The sequence below is a fragment of the Strongylocentrotus purpuratus genome, unplaced genomic scaffold (genome assembly GCF_000002235.5).
Source record: "Strongylocentrotus purpuratus isolate Spur 01 unplaced genomic scaffold, Spur_5.0 spur5_scaffold_6, whole genome shotgun sequence".
NCBI classification, from domain to species: domain Eukaryota; kingdom Metazoa; phylum Echinodermata; class Echinoidea; order Camarodonta; family Strongylocentrotidae; genus Strongylocentrotus; species Strongylocentrotus purpuratus.
In genome coordinates this window covers 58,254,477-58,276,510 of record NW_022145612.1, presented here as the reverse complement: position 1 = coordinate 58,276,510, position 22,034 = coordinate 58,254,477, and the positions used below count along the sequence as shown (strand labels likewise).

Genomic DNA, 22,034 nt, shown 5'->3' with positions numbered 1-22,034 from the left:
GATAAAAGTAAACTACTTTAAAAGAAAGCAGAAAAATCAGAGAATCAGATTGGTGAAAGTTTGAAAGAAATCAGATAGAAAATAAAAAGGTTACAAATTGTTTAAAGTTGTAATCACTATAAGTATGAGCACTTCAAAGTTGCTGTATCGCAGTGTTATACTTAGGCAAAGCGGTAGAAAACCATTTGTTCCAACATACAAAATGACTAAATTATTGTCAGTTTTTCAAGATGTATTTTTTTTCTTCTTTTGAGAGAACCTTTGATAATATGTTATGCTAACCACAATATATTTTGAGATGTGCCCCAAGGAAGAAGACTCTTAGGAGCAAAACAGAAATTTACAATATTTTGTGTGTGCGGGTAAGCCTGAATCCAATGACCGGGGTAATAATATACTTATCTGTAAAGCGCTTTGTGAGGGCCTCCGGTCGTGAAAAGCGCTATATAAGAACGAGCTATTATTATTATTATTATTACTTGACATTTGAAATACTTGTCCATGAATACATCACAATGACCAAATTATTGATTTGCAATTCACATAGATTTAGTAGTCTCATATTTCAAATGCTCATTACTTTCTTATTATTGGGCCGGTAATTTCAAACCCTCGCCATTCTGTTTCTCTTATTTTTACGATTTCATACAATCAAAATGATGACAAAGATTGGGTTGCGCTTTAAGTTATGTTAAGTTTTCCCTTTTAAAATATTCCTTCATGTTGCAGGAAAATACAATTACGGTCGTCCATTATTGACAAAATCATCCTGGTAATGAGAAAGGAAAGAAACAGGACTCTGAGATTATGAACTGCCACCACAAATTATCTCAACATAAATTTTGTCAATTGAAAGGTACAGAGCATTTGTAAATTAGTAAATCATACCATTACACGATGGTTCTATTCATATTGACATCGCTACCTGAGACAAAATAGATGTCTCTCTGGGGATCACAGAGCTTCTAGGAATATCCGTTCACCCGTGAAGAACAATTTTACAAATTTCCTCCCGAGAATAACTCCTTTCTAATCCAACTGAAACACCACTAAGCTGGTTTACAATCCACAACACCAGTTCTCAATATTCCAATTATATTTCCAGCCCTGCTTTTCGGATCAACTAAGCTTCTGAGAAATAATACATATTTACTCAGAAAGTTGATCTTTTGGAGCAATTATTGTGACCGCAAATATAATTGAATTGTTCCATTTCACTGGAGGTTTGTTAACTTTTGACACATAGGAGCAAACTCCACCCACGTGCCACAGGGGTCAATTGCCTTTTCTTTTACCTCTCAGTACCTTTCTGTTTTTTGTTGTTGAGTACCTTTTAGAAGGTTTCTAGGTATTACTCTCTCTCTCTCTGTATGGTCTATTCTTCTCTTTGATGTGGTATGGCTTAGTGGTAAAGCAAGGTGTTGGTGAAGGTTAACATGGGGAAAGAAACCTGAGTACTCAAAGGAATAACTAACAAGATTTCTTTTATTACTAGCTGTTTTTATGTTAAGATGATTGGGTTTCTATTTCTAGATGCATTTTTTGGCATTTTGACTGTTATTTCATTTTGACAAAGACTTCCAAAAAACATACTGACTTTATGAATCTGAGATAAATAATTCACAGTTACCACTTGGATAATTTGAAGACAGAAAGAGATTAACAAACTAACTAGATCAAAATTATTAATTTTGCTTCTTTATTCTTAACTATGTAGAACTCGGCAAAATGGAACCAATTTAAACCCATGAGTTACACCTACTAAAAAATAATGTAATGTTGTTAATTAATCCCGACTTGTCTGCTCACATACGTTTAAAATGACACTAAAATTCTATTGTCTTGTAGAGGCCAGAGCACAAATCTGAAAAAGAAAATAATCTATACAAGAAGGGGACAAAAATACAAAAATCAGGTGCCTCATGTACTCCGCCATTATTTAGGGAGGGGATGTGAGTAGGCTGGGAGTAGGGTAAGAGTAGGGACGGAAAGAGTTATGATGTATTCACACCTTCTTTTGAGGCCATGGTCTGAGTTTGAAGTCGTTGCTATAGAAACTCAACTCATCTTCTTTTGATTGAGATCTAGTTTTTCATGGTTGACCTGATTCGCTCACCTAGATAAGTCTAGTTTCATTGAGAACCATCCCATTCATACCTTTCATGAGAATAAGGAACAGTTGTATGGTCTGGACCAGATCCCAATAAACGGTTTTATTTAGGTCATGAAAAGTAGAGCAAGAGGTGTCAAGTTGCGTCATAAATCACAGTAGACCTGCCTGCCAAGTTATCATTCGGTTGTGAAAACCCCACCCTCCCACTCGCAAGATTTTACATGTGTAACACAGATAGTGAGATAAATGAAGACTCAATATTGTGGTCCAGGTTGTTTTGATGTCATACTTTATTCTCGAAAATAAACCCGAGAAAGGATAAACCCTGAAAGAATACAATAGAAAATAAAGAATCATAAATTGTCATATTCATAAAGAGTTTCAATAGACAAACAATCAGTAATAAAAGTAGTAAGCTGGTAGCTTGACTCTACTATAATCACATTACAATGTTTTCCTCAACTAAACTCCTATGCAATTAAGTGACAAAATATGGCGTTATGTAAACGTAAAGTAATATAGATTACAGTAAGGAGGAAGAGAAGAGTGAGAGACAAAGAATGCATCAAAGAATATATATATACTAAAACCTAAAGTAACACTTAATATCTATTAAGTTAAAACATAAATGAATTGGTTAAATACAATAATGTTTGTCAACTAAATCCAATTGTGTAACATAATAACAATTGATTATTAACGACAGAGACTCGACTTGAAATACAAGTGAAAGATGAAAGTTAAACCAGATTAAGTTAAACCGAACTAAACTTAAATCGGATTAAATCTCTAGTATGAACAGACCCATGCATTCCTAATGCACAGTACACCCAACTAACAAGTTGCCATAGTGTGAACGGGGTTAAGCCCCTTTGGCCATGTAACTACATTCCTGAGTGACCTATCACCTCTAGTCTAAACATTGACCGAAAGCTACACAGAAGCACATTGTGTGTAGTTTCAACAGAAAATGCAACTGGTCAACAGCAGTTCAGGCTGATGACAGATTTGTTCTTGCTACTCGATAATGTTCCAAAATATCTATCGCCTAGCAACAAGCCTTAAAGATACCTTTTCCTGATAAACTTAAAGCACAATGATATAAGACAATAATCGTTACTGAATATGAATATATACAAATGATCCTATTTCGACAAGCAATATCATTTTGGATATGAATTCTAAATATATGCTTAGCAAATATACCTATCTCTGTTCCTACAGAAATTATCCAACAAATAACATTTCAACAGTTATGCACGGATTGTACAATTAATACTGATAAAAAGGGCAATGTTTCTCTAGTACAACAATAGTGAAACCTCTTCGTAAAGAAATACAGACAGAAGTTTATGAGCATGATTGGATTAAGTAAATCAATGGAACTATGTAATTCTCAGATAGAGGAAACATATCAAAGTATCCATGCAAATCATGTTCAATAAAATACTTCTAGACCTTTGTCTCACAAGACAAAGCAAACTAAATACAGCACATGTATAGCGAATGTTAATACAAATACATTCTCATGCAACGAAATATGAAATGCATTTACGCTGTGAACACAGTCAAGTGAATATATCTCAGAGAAAGTACTAAATTACCTTCAATATATTCGGGAAATCAAAGAGATTGCACTCTCGCTCTCTCTCAGATTACACAGTAATAATACACACAAAACATACATTTTGGCAATATATAATAAATATATAAACTTACCCCTATTGGATGGAATTTGTCATGGAAAGTCAAATATCGTACAAGTTCTCTTCTCTATAGCATGGGTGTTGTCTCAAAGGTGGTATGAGATGGAATGAGTGGATTTTACCCTTCCTCATCCAGATGGGCGGTAGCCTTCACTCTCCCACCCTCTGGAGGTAACCACAACATTCTTTAGAGATAAGATTTACGACGTTTATAAGAGCTCTATTATGCGGGACCCAGAAAGTGACTAATGGGTTTTCTGAGGATCACTGCTCAAAAACTGCACAGTGTTGATAATAATTAAAAGTAAACAATATTATAACAAACATATTAAGATCATTATGAATAGTATCATAATGAGATTCCAGACTGTCACACATGTAACATAGATTGTTTCAAAAGAACCATCAGTATTTAGTTAGTTTTAGTTTAATGTAGTGGCACTAAAAGATGCACACAAAAAAAAATCATTATTTTATCACAATAAGTTAGAACCACATTAATAGGTTCGGGAGCTACTAGATACATGTTCGATCTTGATTGGGCTTATTAATACCAAAGCTTTCATTCAGATATGTTAGTAAAGAAATTGTTAACTCTTCAATGCCAATACATTTAGCTAAACTACCTTCAACTTGAACTATTCTAAGACAGCTAATTACCTTCATGTACCAAACAATATACCCAACCCTTATCCTAAGCGGAGATCATACATAAAATGCAGTTAATATAACTCTAGTCCTAACCCTTATGTAAGGAAATAAAACCTGAAGCAAATGGGGCAAAGTGAGCTTTATAACGGTCTCCTGTCATTGCCTCTGTCTCTACCAGTATTGGCCTTTACTAGGTGGAGTGAAAGCTACAACGAATATTAAAAAGTGTACATAAAATGATCACAAGGACTTTCAAGATATCAATACCCCTTAGCATGTCTAAAAAACATGTCCAGATTATGTTATACACCATCATAATGTTTACTCACTTCAATCATGCTATTGAAGTCAGATAAGGCTGTTGATTATTTGAAATATTTTCAATCACGTTATACATATTCCAAGTAGAATATTTCAAAATTGTATTTACTCTCTTTAGGTTAACTTACTGTCCTTAGAACACATACCATACCATTTACATTAGGCTAAACTTTTTCATTAAACAAATTTTGTATCAAGTGTCATATCCAATAATGATGACAAAATATGCCAAGGCCATTGGTTCTATGAACAAGACAATGTTCTAGTCTTTTGCCACTCTGAGCCAAGTTCAGAATCCTATTACAATATGCTAACAGTTTCCGGTAAGTCAGACGTGTTTGAATTAGTCTAGATGGAGGAGATAAGGCAATGTCCCCACCTTAATGTGAAGGAAGAAAGGAAGGACTCGTTGCCCCCAGCGTGATGAGGTTTGGAGCTGAAGATTGATGGGTGTATAATGTTAACTGATCTTCGGAGAGGAGATAGAGTCCATTGTCAAGGCCCCCCTTAACATTGATGAATTAATTATCTAAAATCATTAGTACTAAGTTGATACATTGATTTATTTCTCTTAAGTCAATTTATTACTGAATAATGAGCCATCAGTGAACAAAGTAAATTTGAAAGTTGGTCTATTCTTTGCGCAAATCATGCATATATGTTTCAATGAAGGGAAAAAAAAGTAATTTTCTCCCTTCGATAACAATCTTGTAATTATATGCAGAAGTATTTGATTGAAACAGACACAGGAATTTCAGTGGTTCTTGATAGAAAAGTACTCCAACATTACCTCCCCAGTGAAAAGCTGTCACCATCTCCTAACCCTTGAATGAATTCCACTGGCTACACCACCTACCAGTAGCCGCAGGGTTCATAGGACCCTAGGTCGAGAGAGTCGCGTGCCAAGCCACAGTTTCATCCTTTCCCGCCCACTCCTCTGGATGTTTGCCATTGGCAACCCAGCGGGATGTAAAGAGATGCCATAAATGCAGATCTCATGTATCTGGGCTAGTTTAGATAGGAGTACATTCAGCTGAAACGTTTGGCATATTGGTAACTCTTGACCTCAGCTATGAATGATACTTGCCCCCTTCCCTTACCTTCTTCCCGTACCTTCTTGTCCCCTCCTGAATCTCCTGAAAGCTAGCTATTGACAAAACAGTGGAAAGTACTAGAAATTTGAGGGATGTAGAAAAGATGTGCCTGAGCTGCTCGTCTTGCAGAGAGTACCTGCAAGTTAAAATATTAGATGGATAAAAAGGTCACTTTCCATACTAGCTCCCCTCCATTTTGCCATTCTCTTATCTTTAGAAGCATAAAACCATGCTATAATACTGCCTATATCCAGAAATATATGACATGAGCTGGGCAGAAAAGTGACCACAGTTTGTCAGACACATAACTACCCTCTTGCCAAGACATTTATATTAACCTAATATTCTGTAACTTGCGGTTGGAGATGGGGGTAAAATGTTTTGAGCCTATTTATCCAAGCTAAAAAGTAATTGTAGGTAACATGGCTGCCAGTCTTCCGAGCCCCTTCCTCATATGCAACACTCTCGCCTTTGGCTGGTCCTTGGAATGCTTGCCATTGGTAATCTAGAAAGAGAGAGAGAGATTCTTTAGATGGTGTCGGGGTGTTTCTTCATTGGTTATTATTGTCCTAACAATGTAAACAGGTGACAACATTGGGAGGGCCTAGCTACCAGACTGTTCAACTTTGATGTTGACATATTGAAATTATATTGCGATTATTAGAGACGTTGATGTATCATGAGATGTTGAAAGATCTTTGTAAGATAAGGAAAATTTCTCATCAGATGTGGGAATTTAAACAGGCATAAGATCTAGAATTACTTTTATAATACATGGACCTTTCTTAGTAATCTATGGAAGATCATCATGAGATATGGAAGCAATGTAGTGAATATGTGTAAAGACCTTTTTAAGATGTATAAAGAGCTCATAAGATGTGGGAGATCTAAATGAGATTTTAGAAGATCTTCATAAGATATGAGAGGATCTTCATAAGATGTGGGGGATCTTCATAAGATGTAGGAAGAGCTCTGCAAAATTTGAGAAGATCTTCATAAGATGTGGGGGATCTTCATAAGATGTGGGAAGAGCTCTGCAGAATTTGAGAAGATCTTCATAAGATGTGGGGGATCTTCATAAGATGTGGGGGATCTTCATAAGATGTGGGGGGTCTTCATAAGATGTGGGGGATCTTCATAAGATGTGGGGGATCTTCATAAGATGTGTGAGATCTACATAAGATGTAGGAAGAGCTCATTAAGACGTGGGAGATCTACATAAGATGTGGGTAGCTATGCATAAGACGTAGGAAGATCTTCATAACATGTAGGAGATCTTCAAAAGATGTGGGGAGATCTTTATAACATGTGGAAATATGTATGTGAAGAGATTCTAATTATGTGTAAATACCTTTATAGAATATGCAAAGATATTTATAAGATAATCATGTTGATAGAGGTGTGGAACATTCTTACTTAGATATATAGAGAGATTTCTGTAACATATGAAATGATCTTTGTGCTAGAATTATTGGGTATTGATTCTTTTATCTCACATTTAGTGATGGTTCTTTTGATAAATGCACAGGAGTTTGTCTGTGAAGGGGATTAATATTACTATTATTGTATCTTATCTGTCTGTACTCCCACCCCCTTAAAATTACCAGGTCTCTTGCACCTTTACTTTTCTCATATATTCAACATTATATAATATGTCAAGGCATCATCTAGAAGTAGAATACAAAATTCACCAAGACATGTGCAACTAGGGGAAAAACATGAACATTAACCTTTCAAAAGAAGATAACAACATTTAAGTTCATGCCATCTGAGACTTCATTTGCTTGGTCACTGTGATGATGAAATCTAGATACAGTGCTCATGCAATAACATACAGAACAGAACAATAGATTATGCTGCCGAAGTATGCTTGTTATTAAGATGGATCGGATAGTTGAATTCACTAAGGTTTTGGTGACATTTTGGCAGGTGAGACATGTTTTTCGCCCCAATCCTCCTCTTCCTCTTCATGCCATCGCAAGACGTATCAAGGAGAGGGGTAAATCTCAAGAGACTTGAATGTTGCACTTGTCTAGATTATGAGTTTTAAAACATAGTGAGTTAAAGCCCAAGATCATCTTAGACTCACCTAAAATATGTCACTAGATAAATTTTTTGTGTCAAACTTAATTTTTGACACAATTTTGTTTTCTTCTCTCGATTAAACTTTATAACGAAGTGAAGAAAAGACAAACAGTGATTACTTATACCTGGCTGCATTCTTTCAGTTTTTTGTCATTTATACAAAAAGGTTCTTTCGCAGTATTTTGTACAATCTTTTTCTTGTCTTGGTTCAATTATAGACATTTAACAAAATCATTATAATTATAATAAATGTAGTAGTAAATATTTCCTAATCTGCAATGTATCTTACATGATCTGCTCTATTTTATTTACAGGTAAAAAATGTCATATATTAACACAGAAAACTTTGACCTGTTTGACCTGTGTGACCGTTTCTGGACCATTCATGGACTAAAGTAACCCTGTCAATGAAAATCTTGTTGCTCTTTACACAAACGGCCGATGACATTTAAAAAGAAGTCTCTTCCTCTCACATGACACCTACAACACAAAACACCCTTCAAATGGGCAACAATTACCATACCGACCACAATGACCCGATTATCTTCTATGGCTAGCCACACCAAAGTACTTTAATACCTTTCAAAGCCATCCTTTCACCTGAGTCTCGACACGATGCGCTTACATCCCTTGACAAACAGATCATTACATGATACGCCCTGCGTTCCTCCGTCCGTTCGTCAAGTTGACGGCATCATATGATCGCCCCCTTTGGGAGACTCATCAGCAACATAGGTGTATATAGCCAGACATAAACACAGCCCTAACTCTTCTCTATGTAAAGTGTCAACAGGCTAAATTGAGCAGTCTACAAATAGAGTATAAGGTAATGTTGTGGAATAGTTTGTCAGTTTCCATAGACGAACACAATGACTTAATGTCCTTTTTGCTCTAATGCCCTTCTGGCTTTCGGCAAACAAATTGATGATAAAATCTTTAATATTGAATGCTCTTAATACGACGGTTGCATGCTGGAGCTTAAACCTGGGTAATTATGCCCAAATTCCTTTGGAAGTGCATATACATATATATTATATGCTCCATAAAGGGGCAGATTAATGTTATTATTATTTTAGGTAAGGGTTAGGATGAGCATAATGTTGGCTTCATGGTTAAAAATAGGAATTTGGTTGATGTACGAAATTCACCAGAGCATGTGTGGCACAAATAATCACTCCCTTATATGACCTACCATAGAATGTGCTGGAAAGGAAAAGGAGAAAAATCCAAATCAGTGATTTAGCCCCATATATCATTTCCACCTGGAAGTTAAACACCTTTTCCTATCCTTCCTGTTAGGATGTTATTCAGATTTGATATATTTCATAACATGACCATTAATGTCACTTTACTACTTTACTACATCCTCCATCTTCCTGTGATGAATACCACCCTGACGGACGTAGATCCTCTTACTGGAGATAGAAAATGGCAGTTAGGTTATAGTTGTCTGTTTGGAGCCAGAATGGTGTTAATGCGTATACTAAAATATAGAAATAATGCCCTTCTAGCTCTCAACAGCTATGTTTGTATTGATGTTCATGAGTATTAGTGCCTTTGATGTTAAATGTGTTATCTTGTATAGTTTAAATGCCCTTCTGGCGCTGTATAGATGATATTTTAAAATTGATATTCAAATACTACTAGTGCACTTGATACCAAATGTGTACATTTGTTTTTAATTGGAATATCAAGGGCTCAACTATTTGATGTAAACAATGATTGGTATGATGATTGATCCCATTCACAACAATGTGATAGCAGTTCCAGAGGAACTGGGGTACCTGACAGCAGTACAATGTGATCAAAAGAAGCTCGACTCAAACCATTCATGTTGGTCAATTTTGATATTGTTATAATCATGACTTTTAAACACTTTTCTTACTGGATAGGTGCTTCCAGTATATAGGGAGGAAATTAAATACATTTGTGGTACTACTTTAGAGCTATTGGGTGCTTTAGATTGTCATTATCCTGTTTTCTAATGCCTTTCTTGCTCTCAGGACATGATAAGGTATCATTGTTTCTAATAATTTTAATTTGTAAAGTGGAGATATTGGGCCCCTGACAACAAAGCTGGAGTAATCCGATCTCATAAAACAATTTAGGAGTTGATTTTTACAGAATTACCCATTAACCCTCGAACCATACTGCCTCTTATAAATGTTAGTGAAATGCCATGTGAAATATTTCCTCTCAGTACGGAACAAGCATTGCTTGTCCCTCCCAGCCAGACGATGTGTTCTGGCCCTTTGCCATTCAATTATCTTGAAGTGGGATGATATCCGCTCTTTGAAAATTTGTTCCAGTTCTGTTGAGAATTGCTACAAATGTATGACTAAAATGTTTTGGCTGCATTATTAAAGTTTTTGTGCAAAGGGAGATGGGGGAGGGGGGCATGATCGAGTTCAAGTTTACTCAAGTGTTCTGGTCATTGCTCCCCTTTGTAATTGCTCCCTATACACCTCAACTGTTACGCTCTGTAGGAAAGCTCTTGTAGATTCAAATGCTATCTTTGTTTCTTTCTCTATTTGATGTTCTCTCTCTCTCTCTCTCTTGTTCTATCACTTCTTTTTTTCCATATTTGTATACTCTTTATTTCCTCCTCCTCTTTGTATCCTTCCCTTTCTCTTTCGGCCTATAATACATATTGCTTTACAATATACTCTATACACTGACAGTTACATTTCAACAATCGTTTAGCATTTTTAGCAGGTATGTAAATTCATTTGAGTCCTGTCAAATTTATTTAATGTATGTTAGAGGGTATGAATTTGAGTTGTGTTGTGCTGATTGCATGTCAGGTCACTGCGGCAGGTCATGCACAGAGAGAGGGAGGGAGGGAGAGAGAGAGAGAGAGAGAGAGAGAGAGAGAGAGAGAGAGAGAGAGAGAGAGTAAGACAGATACAAATAGAGAGACAGTATGTACAAGTCAGAGATACAAAGAGAGAGAAAGAGAGACAGTGAAAGATGAATAAGAAAGAATGAAAGAGAGAAACATATAGGGTGGTATTCTCATAAGTTAAGCCGGGACTAAGTCCAGACTAAACAAGAATTTTAGTTCACACTTCTATGGAATGCTGGGTTTCATCTTCCTCCGTCAATATTCATGACAAAGATAATCTACCAAAAACTTTGTTGAAATTCAGTTCATACTCATATTATCTTTTTCTTCCCATTTCATCGCAAAATTAATTTTTTGAACACTCTTCATTGAAGGATTAAAATAATCTGTACAGGGTAAATTAGTTTGCAACAGGCACTCCATAGAAGTGTAAATTAACTAAGTATGCGCTAACTTAGTACGCGCTACCGGAATACCACCCATAGTCTTAGAAAGACAGAGTAAAGGAGAGAAAGAGAGAGAAAGAGAGAGAGAGAGAGAAAGAGAGAGAGAGAGAGAAAGAGAGAGAGAGACCAGTTGCTATAAAGAGTTGGCAGTAGACTTCTTGACACCATCAATGAAGAAGTGATGAGGGGAGAGGAAATTGGATGGGATGGGCAAGAGGGGATTGTGTTTGACAGTATGTCTGTTTAGGTGTGGTCATTCTTAAAATGGCTGACTTCTAAACCGAGAGCAGTAGTTTGCCATTCTAGGCGAATGGTGCTTAGTCTGTGCAAGATTCTCAAACACAATCTGAGAAGGCTAAAATTGGTAGTGACAGTTACATTTTAGATTGAACATAAAATTCAAAGTCCAATCTTGTGACTGATAATATATAATAAAATTATAAACCAATTCCCAAATGAATCTCCTGAAATGTAGGTGGAACATGTATCAGATTACTGCGTTGCCAGTTCAATATCACTGATTTATGTTCATGAGCCCCCAGCTCCAATTTTATGGTTGCCAAATCAGTGAGATGGGACCCCTTAAATATTGTTATAGGTATAGGCACATTTCATAGCTGCGGTTATCAGCCATTAGGGACGAGCCTTTTTTGCTGTACGTTTTAAACAGATTCTGGTGAATTCATATGAAGTTTAATCCATTCATGTGCCACTAAGATATAATGCTTTTCATTCTTTATAAACAATAAAAAGATTAGAACTCAAAATCTCTTGAAAATGGTTGATAATTACTCACAACCTTAGTAGCAGAGTAGAGGTTATAATGAATCACAATCTGGGTCTGGAATATTTTAATTGATTAAATTTTTCCAGGATTTTTAATGAAGAAACGGTCATGTCTGAAATCTCAATTGCAGTTGGGTTATTAAACTGTAAAGGCTTTAGATACTTCCTACAGAGACTTTAAAATCTGAAGAAAGTTTAAATTTAGGCATTACATGCACTTGTCACCTCGGCCAGCTAACGATGCCAAGCTGATAATACAGCTTGCGTGAGGAGGATAGACCTTTTTTTGTTTACCAATGAAGACAGAGGAAATTTGTTAATTCTAGATGGAAGGAAACGAGACTTTGATAACTACCTCAATGCTACTCCTGTGGCCTAGCGAGGGAATATGTCCCTCAAGTCCTAGACTTTATGACTTTCACTCTGGTCATGTGTGTCTGCTACAGCTGCACCTCCTTCTTCTTGTGCCATATTTGTTTCACCTTGAAAATATAGTTACACTGATTTTAAGAAAAAACAGTAATTCTTATTATTTGTTTCCTCCTGTTTTGCTCTATTGTCATATTTGAAGGACTTGAAGGTAAAGTTAATTGATTTTGAGGAAGAACAAAAATTGTTTTTTCTATTATGCCTTTATACTAAAAAAAACAAACTTGAAGGTATATTTCCAGTGAATATAAGATTAAACTATTAGAAAATTTATTTAAGTGCAAAACAACATGTAGATAGCCAAGGAGAAAGATTGGTACTATGAAGAGAGCGGATAAACAATATGGAGTGAGATCAGAACAGAGCAAATAAAGGGAGACACATAAGTTAGATTTTCTGTTTCATCCTGCTTTCTACAAGGCAACCTACATTCACCTGATACAATTGTCTCATTCTTGTTTTACTTCACCTGGCAAAACATCCGCTGAAATTTATAGCAGACTCTGGAACAAATGTTTCAAATTATACCTGACATAGCAGACAAGAAATTGAATGATTGGTATAAATTTGTCTTAATTTTACAGTTTCCCGTCCAATTTTAAAAGACACCCAAATCTCAAAAGGATGCATCGCTTGAAATAGGATAGCCAAAGAAGTAATGAGGACCAGACATCTCTAAGTAAAAGAAATTGTCATTTTATAGTTGATGCCCTAGTTAATTTCACACTTACAAGTTGATTTAACCAAGCTATCCAAAAATGTGATGTAGAATAGTATATTCAAATTATTTCAATATATTGGTGTAGGAGGATGTAACTTGTGTTTTATTGATAACCAGGGTGCAGTATTCAGAAAATCTATTTATTCTGTGTTTTTTAGGAACAGACATTTTAATTGTAATAGCAAATCTAAACTTACAGTGTGTCATTGGTTGATAACAACACATAGGTGTCTGCATATATGCAAAATATATCTGCCAAAACACTAAATGAAAGGTTGAAATTTAAAATTTGTTATGAAAAGTAAAATCATTTCTCCAAAGTATTGATGAAATTTTTTTTTTTCTTCTTCAGAATACCACCCCTGTTTCTCATATATTGTAAGTCTGTAAATTCAAAATGTAACAAAAGTTTCTATGATGAAAGGGCGAGGAATAGCAAAATTTAAAGCGATGCCTTTTTAGAATCGCAAATTACAAAGCCAACTTTGCTCTCGCCATTTAATCTTGGCACAGTGCCAGGATCATAGACAGCTATCATCATCTCCCATCTCCTGTGTCTTGTGCTGGATCTTCATAAAGACAAATCCTTTTCATCCTCCTCATCCTCTATCCCTATCCCACCTGTCACCAACCACCATCATCATCCAGAAACGATCTGCTTCAAGGATTATATACAAGTCGCTCATTGGCACCCCTTGATCGAGCTGATAGACCCTAGCCAAAGGAACACACAATGATAGTGATTATTCAGTATCCATGGCTTTTCAATGTTTTAATTGCCATATCCACTTGAGTGTATCTCTTCTCTGCAGGGATTAAATGGACTAATCCAAAAGTAGATTTGTTAGTTTGGATAAGGCATGTTATTGGTTTGTTTGATGTTTGAGAAAAGTGATCATTTTAGTGATGAGTATAAGTTGAAACTTGTGTTGAATTTGTGTAACAGAAATACAGCTTTGGAGTCTGAATAACCTGAGCAAATTTTCCCTGTTGTCATCATATCCGCTTAACCACTTATAAAAAAGAAACAAATTCTTTCACTGAATAAATGAATATTCTGTAAGAGAATTATGATGCACCTATACCTTAAGAATACTGTTTATTTGTTATGTTGTAATATTTTTTTTCTCTCCATTTTATATCTCTCTCTCTCTCTCTCTCTCTCTCTCTCTCTCTCTTTCTCTCTCAATCTCTAAATCTCTCTCTCTATCTCTAAATCTCTCTCTCTCACACTCTATCTCTCCCTTTTCTTTCTGTCTCTATCTCTTTTATTCTTGCTTTCTGTGAATGCTTCATTCTGCCGGATGTCCATACAGGTAAGAAATATTTCTATTTTTCTTTACTTCCAGTCCATGAATAGCGCATATCTTGTAAAAACTATATGTTGAACTATCCCTTTGCACTCTTTCCCAAAACAGCTCTTTCAAACCAGTTTCAGCCAAATTCGTACTTTTACACAAAAATTCTTGTGAAATATAGTATTTTATATAATATAATAGTTCTTTTATTTACAAAAGCATAGAATCTGACACAAGAAAAAGAGAAACATATATTACAAAAATATATGCACACATGTAGAATATCTATCACGGTCTAGTCAAAATCAAGCCTTGAAATAAATACAGTGGCTTTTGAAATATGCAATGGTTGCAAATGTGATATTGTTATTAACACTCAATTGTTTTCACCAAGCTTCAAATAAAAAGTCATACAAACCAGGATTAGAACTTAACACATGTCATCAAATTGATAGTTAGTGAAGGATTTACAAATTATTTCATAATGAATATAAATAAATTAAGAACACTTTAATATTTCGTAAATGAATCATAGTAAAAATTTGAATAATGCATTTCGATAAGTTTGTCACTGGCAATTTCTCTTGCAGAAAGTATTTCACTGTGCATAGAGCATCACAGAACTGAGCATGTATATTATTCTTCCAAGCATGAAAAATTAATTGATAAAATACACAAATATGTAATTATGGTTTTCTTGTCTAGAAAAATACCATTAAAAGTTCCTTGCACATAATGAACCAAAAATAATTATTCAATTTACCAAAACAATTTCCCAAGGCCAATATCTCTTAGCTTTTAAGCACATTTATCAATATTGATTTGATAAATTTGAATTCCATAACGCTGGTTGGAATATCTGAACATATTTATACAGTGAGATTGAGAGTATAGCATCATCTCACTAGTTTATCGACAAGATCGTATTCTCAGATGTGAAGGGGTCCTCTGTCTGTCTGTTAGCACATGACACTGCACTTCTAACCAAAGTCTCAACTGGTCCCTCTTGGATTGTAAATGTTATAGATCCTCTAGAATTTTCTTTACCCCTTTCTCTCTCCCTCTCTCTCTCTCTCTGTCTCTCTCTCTGTCTCGCTCGCTACAAGGCAACCAAAGCCAGGTACAATGTCTGGTAAGAACTTTTGGCAAATCATTATTCAACTCATTGCCCTTAAACTTCACAAAGAGCTCCCTCATCCCCCTCTCCTCTCCTCTCCTCTCCCCCTCCCCTTCGCCCTGGAGTCTTTCACCTATTCTTCTCCACACAACAGGTGGTGAGAGACAAGCAGTCAAGTCTATCCACAAAATACAAAGTCATTCCGATTCTAAAGTAGAGGTGAATCTTTGAATGATGTTTTGTGTATAACCCTTTATCCCGACATAGTCTACACCTGTGCAGTGTTAATTATCCTTGAAGCACTTTATCTTGTATGTATTATTTTGGAATAGGTGAATTGTAATGAAGTCATAAATATATATTTTAGTTGATGGATGGCTGGCTGGATTGAGGTGAATTTCCCAGTTTACATATTTTACTCTGCAGTTTTTCACTGCACAGGAACACTTTGTGACTGGAAAAAACATTGAAGTAATGACTTGAGTAATCAGTTAGGAAAACAAATCGTCCTAGGGTTTAAGAGTGGTATAATGGTCATGATAATATAATTAGAAGCCCTGAATATGCTTTAATTTTTAGAAAATTACAGTTTTACAAAATGGATTTGTATGAATGTCCATTACCATAAGAGATTGGCAGTTAAAGCAGGGACTTGTTAGTTGACAAGGACTGGAATCTTGATATATTCCCTTTGAACCCATGCTCCACCCCGACACTGCAGAATGTTATCCCAACTAATCCAAATTACTGCCGCTCGAGCGCAAGCGCTCGTAAATTTCTTCGAAGCAAATGACAGGCGAGGTCACAAATAACTCACTGCGCATGCGCCCTCGCTTAGCACAGGAAATAAAAATGGCAACATTGTGTGCTGCTAAGATTCAGTCCCAAAGCCAGGCAGAAGATTGGGTTTTTTACCTAAAAGATTGGGAAATTGAGAGTTGGAAAACAAGTATGTATCTGTGGATTTCCTGCTACGGAAAACTTAATTCAATGTGGTGGTGAAAATTGTCCGATTGTGTGGTATCACCGCCAATGTGCAGGCAAAGAGGTAACGGAAATTCACACAAAGTCTCCCCAAGCTGAGCGGCCGGTCGCGCTCTCGTCAGTGCTAGCTAGATACGACCTGGAGATGCGACTTCTGTGTGAAACCTCATCACACGAATAGATCTACAATATCGACCGACGGTAGAAAGTCCGAACTTCGTACATATACATGAAAACAAAATCTATACTAACCAGATCTGAGTTACTGAACTCTTAAGTAGCTGAAAGATCTAGTTTGTAGACTATAAACTCCCTTGTCAATAATTGTAACAAACAACGTTATCGCTCCTGGCCCGGCCCACATACCCACAACCCTGCATGCTGCAGCTTCGTACATGGTCATCACAAATAATATCGTTTTTTTGTTTTGTTTTTTTGTAATAGCAATCAGTCAAGCTCAAGAACCGACGAGTATAATTACCAACGCCTTTCTTTTAAATATTAATTTCCTTCTTTCCAGGCGCGTACGCAGGGGGGGGGGGGGGGGGGGGGTAAAAAGAAGAAAAAACTCAAAGGGGGGGGGGGGGGCTGGTTTTCACAAAAAACATATACATAAAAAAAAACTGAAGGGGGGACCCAAAAATAAATGAAATGTGTCCTCTTATCCCCCCCCCCCCTGCTTTATATTCAGCGGCTGGCTGAGTCGTTGCAAAAAAAATTTGGCCCGATTTCAAAATGTTAACCCCCCCCCCCCCCTTGAAAAAATCCTGCGTACGCCACTGCTTCTTTCTCTCTTTTTTCAATATAAAAATTATATAGGACCTAACGTGGATAAGCAGTATACAAAATTTTTTTTTTTTCTTCTCCCCTTTCCAATCGTATCCAGTTTAATTTTAATAACCAAAACAAGGAATTAAAACTAAAAGAAACCAAATAAAACAAAACAAACATGATCGTAAAGGCATTCCAGTCTAATTGAAATGGTCATTCTTTATTTATATCTATGATTCTTCATTAAAAATTGCAAAATCATATCAAAATCATAGATCTAGATTCTAGACTCTACTCTCAAGATTCTATATGATTTTGTGAATTTTGATAAAGAATTTTAGGGGCATGGTTTTACTTTTTTTGGAAACCAATAAACTATCTATCTAGATCAGCAAGAAAACAATTATACAAAACAGGGGAACCCTGCACTTTACTGGCATGACGTCACTAGCTTAGTAATGATGTCCCGTCGAAAATGCAAAGTTTCGAGATCTTTGACCAACTTCAGAGTCATGCCACAAAAAAACACGCAAAAACACGCATATGGGACTGGTATCAGTTTAAAGTTTACAATCTCCTCTTTCCTTCTAAATATATATAAATATGCACATCATAGCGCAAGGTTGAGTAAATGTCCTTCAATATTCATATTCATATTGTCCAAAGAAATCATAACTGTCCGTGTAACTTGGCTATATCTGGTCGGAATTTGACGGTTCGAAAGCGTAGGACTTCCTTGTTTATCGACTCATTGGAATACAACTACTGCGCATATGATATGCGCAGGATGAGTGAATGCGCAGCCAGAAGGTGTTAGAGATCGAATCTAGTGTATTGCCAAAAACAGTGGAAGGATGACAAGGATGCCAAAATCGGCGGGGTGGAGCATCGGACTTCAAAGCACTGCCAAACCCAGCCTTATCGCTCTGATTTCCGACCCAGCGCTCATTGTTGCGTAACTTTCATAGCCTCCGGGTATCGAGCGGCTGTCTGAGCGTTGCTTATCAGGAGTTTGGGGATCAATTGCAGCAAACTAAGCTTGCTTAATACCCCAGGAAGGTCGTAAAATAAAGAATCCAGTCCTTGTATCCCAAGTCCCTGGTTAAAGCGTAATGCTTACATGTTAACCATACTAAATGCAAATATAGTATACACCATTTTTACTGAATATGAAGCAACAACAGAACAAAGATATTCATTTCCCCTGGCTTTTATTCTCATGAGCCTGAGTATTGAGGTGTCGAGGAAGTGTTGGGTTCCATTTCGTCCAGGAGATGTGCCTAATCTGACATTCTTCATTATAAAAGTTCATCACAGGATGCAATTGATTAGAAGAATTACTCTCTAATTTCCCCCCTCCCGGCGAGACAGCCCTCATTACTGAATCGCAAGATAGAGGGAGTTGTGAAAAGGCAAATAATTAACAGCCCGATGTTTGGGATGAAAGGATTTTGGGTAAAGCCGTTGTTTCCATATTAAGGGCGGTTCTTCTGTCCGCTTTTGGGATCTTATACCACACCTTTGTCATTTTTAGAACTAGTCCAAAACATGCTGTTTTTTGTTTCTAGAGCTTTACTGTACATTATGACTTAGGTTACCACAGGGCTTAAATATCACTGCTGATTTACATAGTACACAATCTGCAGCACTGACATGGTGAAGTCATTCATGATTTTTTTTCTTCATTTATTACATACTTGTGGCTTTCATGTCTTAATAATATCAGCTTCCCAAACTGAATCAGCTGATTTATGGTTATAACTTTTAAGATGCTGAAATATTGTAGCTATAGCCTTGGAGATAATTTCATGTTCAATTTTACAGGCATTTCCAGTGGGTTTACTCCTAGTTGTATCTAGCTTACAGTAGTTACTTAGACAACGTTATGCTAATGACATAGAAAATGGTGATATGGTACATTGTGTTCAGAGAGGGTGATAGGAATAGATGATATGACTCATGTCAACCAAAAGAATACATCAAATTGTTCAGGATTTTCCCCAAGAACCAGCTATGATGATTAGTCATAGAAATGGATACTTCATTTATGCAATTCTTTTGAGAGTTGTCTATTCATACCCTAACAGTACCGTGATGTTGAAAGTTACAGAAATCTGAGGATCACATCTAGAAAATATCTTTCCCATTCTCCTGCACTAAGGATGTTACAGAAGGAAAAGAGTTCAGGGTTACAAGGATGCCAAAGGAGGAAAAGGGTTTGGTTCAGGATTTAAGTTAAAGAAAGAAAAAGGAGAGACCAAACTAGTTTTAAGAAAGAGGGAACATAATCATAAAACAGTGTTGCCAAAATTAGGGCACAGGGGTATTTCTTCTTTTTTCTAAAGTATATATTTCAGTAAATAATTGGATCAGTATTTACAGTGGATGAGTCAGGGTCACAGGAGAATAAGGAGTCGAGATTCGGCCCGATCTCAAGGGAAGGGGAAGGAATCTAAGTTTGGATCTATGTCAGGAATGATGCTGCAAGCTAACAGAACTTAGCAGGAAGTATCAAGTTGACAGATCTTCCAACTCGAAACTCACATGGAGTGGAGAAAAGTCCATGGATGGTTGAGAAGGGGAGTAGGCCAAGTTAGAGCTTGTCCTGACACAAGATGGTAAATCAAGTTAGAAAATGGCCCTACAGAAAATAAAACAACACTGCCTCTTCTTAAGTTAAGAGGGCAATTCTCATTCCTATCGAGAAGTCTGAATGCTGAGAGCCAGAAGAGTATAAGTTCCAATATTTTAATTCAGAGTGGATGCCCTTGGCACTCACCAGATAAAATGTCTACCACAGGGACATTGCATGGTTCCCCATGTTAGTGGAAACAAGGCCTTAAGAGGTGTTCTTATTTGAATGTTGGTCTTTGATGATGGGGGTATAGGAGGAACTGCCAGGAAAGTGATGACATCACAAATTTAGAAAATAGCTGAGAGTGTCCGTAAAGTCAAATGGAAGAGGGAAGGGAAGAGGTCTAGCTTAATTGATAGTTCTATTTTAAGAAATATTTGCCAAAAGGGTCCAATTTGTTTAACTCTAACCAAATCCTGTTGCTATTTTGAGAAGCGAGCAAGCATTTGGTGTCACGCTGCAGAAAGGATGAAACCAAGTGAAAAGGATTTTGCCTGGTAAGCCAAGAAAAGTTTAGTTACAAGTATTATAACTAGCAGATTAAATGAAAGTTCATGAAAAGTACACTTAACACATTTCAGTCATGCACATATTTTATGTATATTTTTCAAAATCCATCCATGTTTTGGGGCTATTAGTGCTTCTCATTCATTCCAGGATGCAGTGTTTTCTGGAGCATATTGGAAAGTAGGTTTTCACTTCGACATTTGATTACCCGATGATTTTCATTGAGTTTGTAATGTAAATGCAGTATGGATTCAAACTCCAAAGTGTTATAGCATTCAAAACACTAGCAATGTATTGCAACCATTAACGGAAAGTTGCAATAGATGTGAATAACAATTTTGCAATCCCAGCCAATTGTCTACATGTATTAGATCATTAGGTCCTTGCTTAATGCATATAATGCATGGTCATTGACAAAAGTATATAGGCTTTACTTTAAGGGTCTGCAGTCAACAAGGATGTATAAAGGATATTGAAATGGATGTTGAAATCACAGTGACTTGACTGTTTTTAAGAGAACAAATTGTTGCCTTGGCGCTAAACCAACAAAACAATCAGAGAACTGAGGATTAATACAGGCAATCGGTTTGTTCCCCTTAAAATGAAGATTACAGAAACGTATGTCAATTTAGATTTGGTTGATTCAGCACCCATATCGTTTTATGAATTTGATTACAGTTTAAGAAGTACATCTGTACAGATAGACATCATGAAATATATGACATGATTATAATGCTTTGTAGGTTTTATGTTTAGATGAAAACATGACAGATAGTCATCTTGACCTCGGACTTGGAATAAGTATTGACAAGTTAAATATCTTTTTTTGCTGGACCAGCCAAATGATGAGCATGCACTATTTCAGCCTCAGTGGTTTGATTCACACTCCTACTTAATGATTGAGTAGGAAGGCTCACATGGACATAGGGACAATCAGAAGAACAACGAGTCCGTGGACAGACACGATGATACATCGCGACCGCAGCTGACCTAGCTGGGCTTGCATCTTGAACCTTAAGAGATGACACCTGTGAGACAATGATGACCTTATCTCTTCCAGCTAATCACATCTTTCATGCAGGCATAAATTGGCATGGACATCACCAGCTCAGGAGCTGAAATCACTTCAATCATGGCAAAGATATAGTGCAAAAATTCTAAGTACAAGACTTAAAGACAATGGAATCTTATGCATAGAATAGTACACCTCACCCGACCAATGTCTTCATATCTCTTCATTTTTATCCTTTGGTATCTGTTGTGATGCTTTTTAGCCATTAAATATGAAGAGTTTACTTCTATATTGAACTCAACATCTGAATGTATACCAAAAATGTACTGCTTTTTTCTCCTTCCATGATCCCACAAACAAAATGACTTTAAAAAACAACCTGTAAGCCTTATTGAGATATGCTGTGGAAACAAATGCGGCGACTTTTAAATAATTGTTAATATGTTGTACATCTCTGTATCCTATATAACAGAACTCAGGATATGCACGTTGGACATTTTGCACCATATAAAA

The 22,034-nt window shown here is 36.3% G+C and overlaps 1 long non-coding RNA gene across 1 annotated transcript; it reads right to left on the bottom strand.

The window, feature by feature from the left end:
* Positions 1-2,401: 2,401 nt before the first annotated feature.
* On the bottom strand, positions 2,402-4,179 carry LOC115919521. Its single transcript, XR_004061890.1, has 2 exons — positions 3,833-4,179; positions 2,402-2,438 (listed from the first exon to the last, which is right to left on the bottom strand). It is a non-coding gene; the product is annotated as an uncharacterized LOC115919521 (long non-coding RNA).
* Between the last annotated feature and the right edge of the window lie 17,855 nt (positions 4,180-22,034).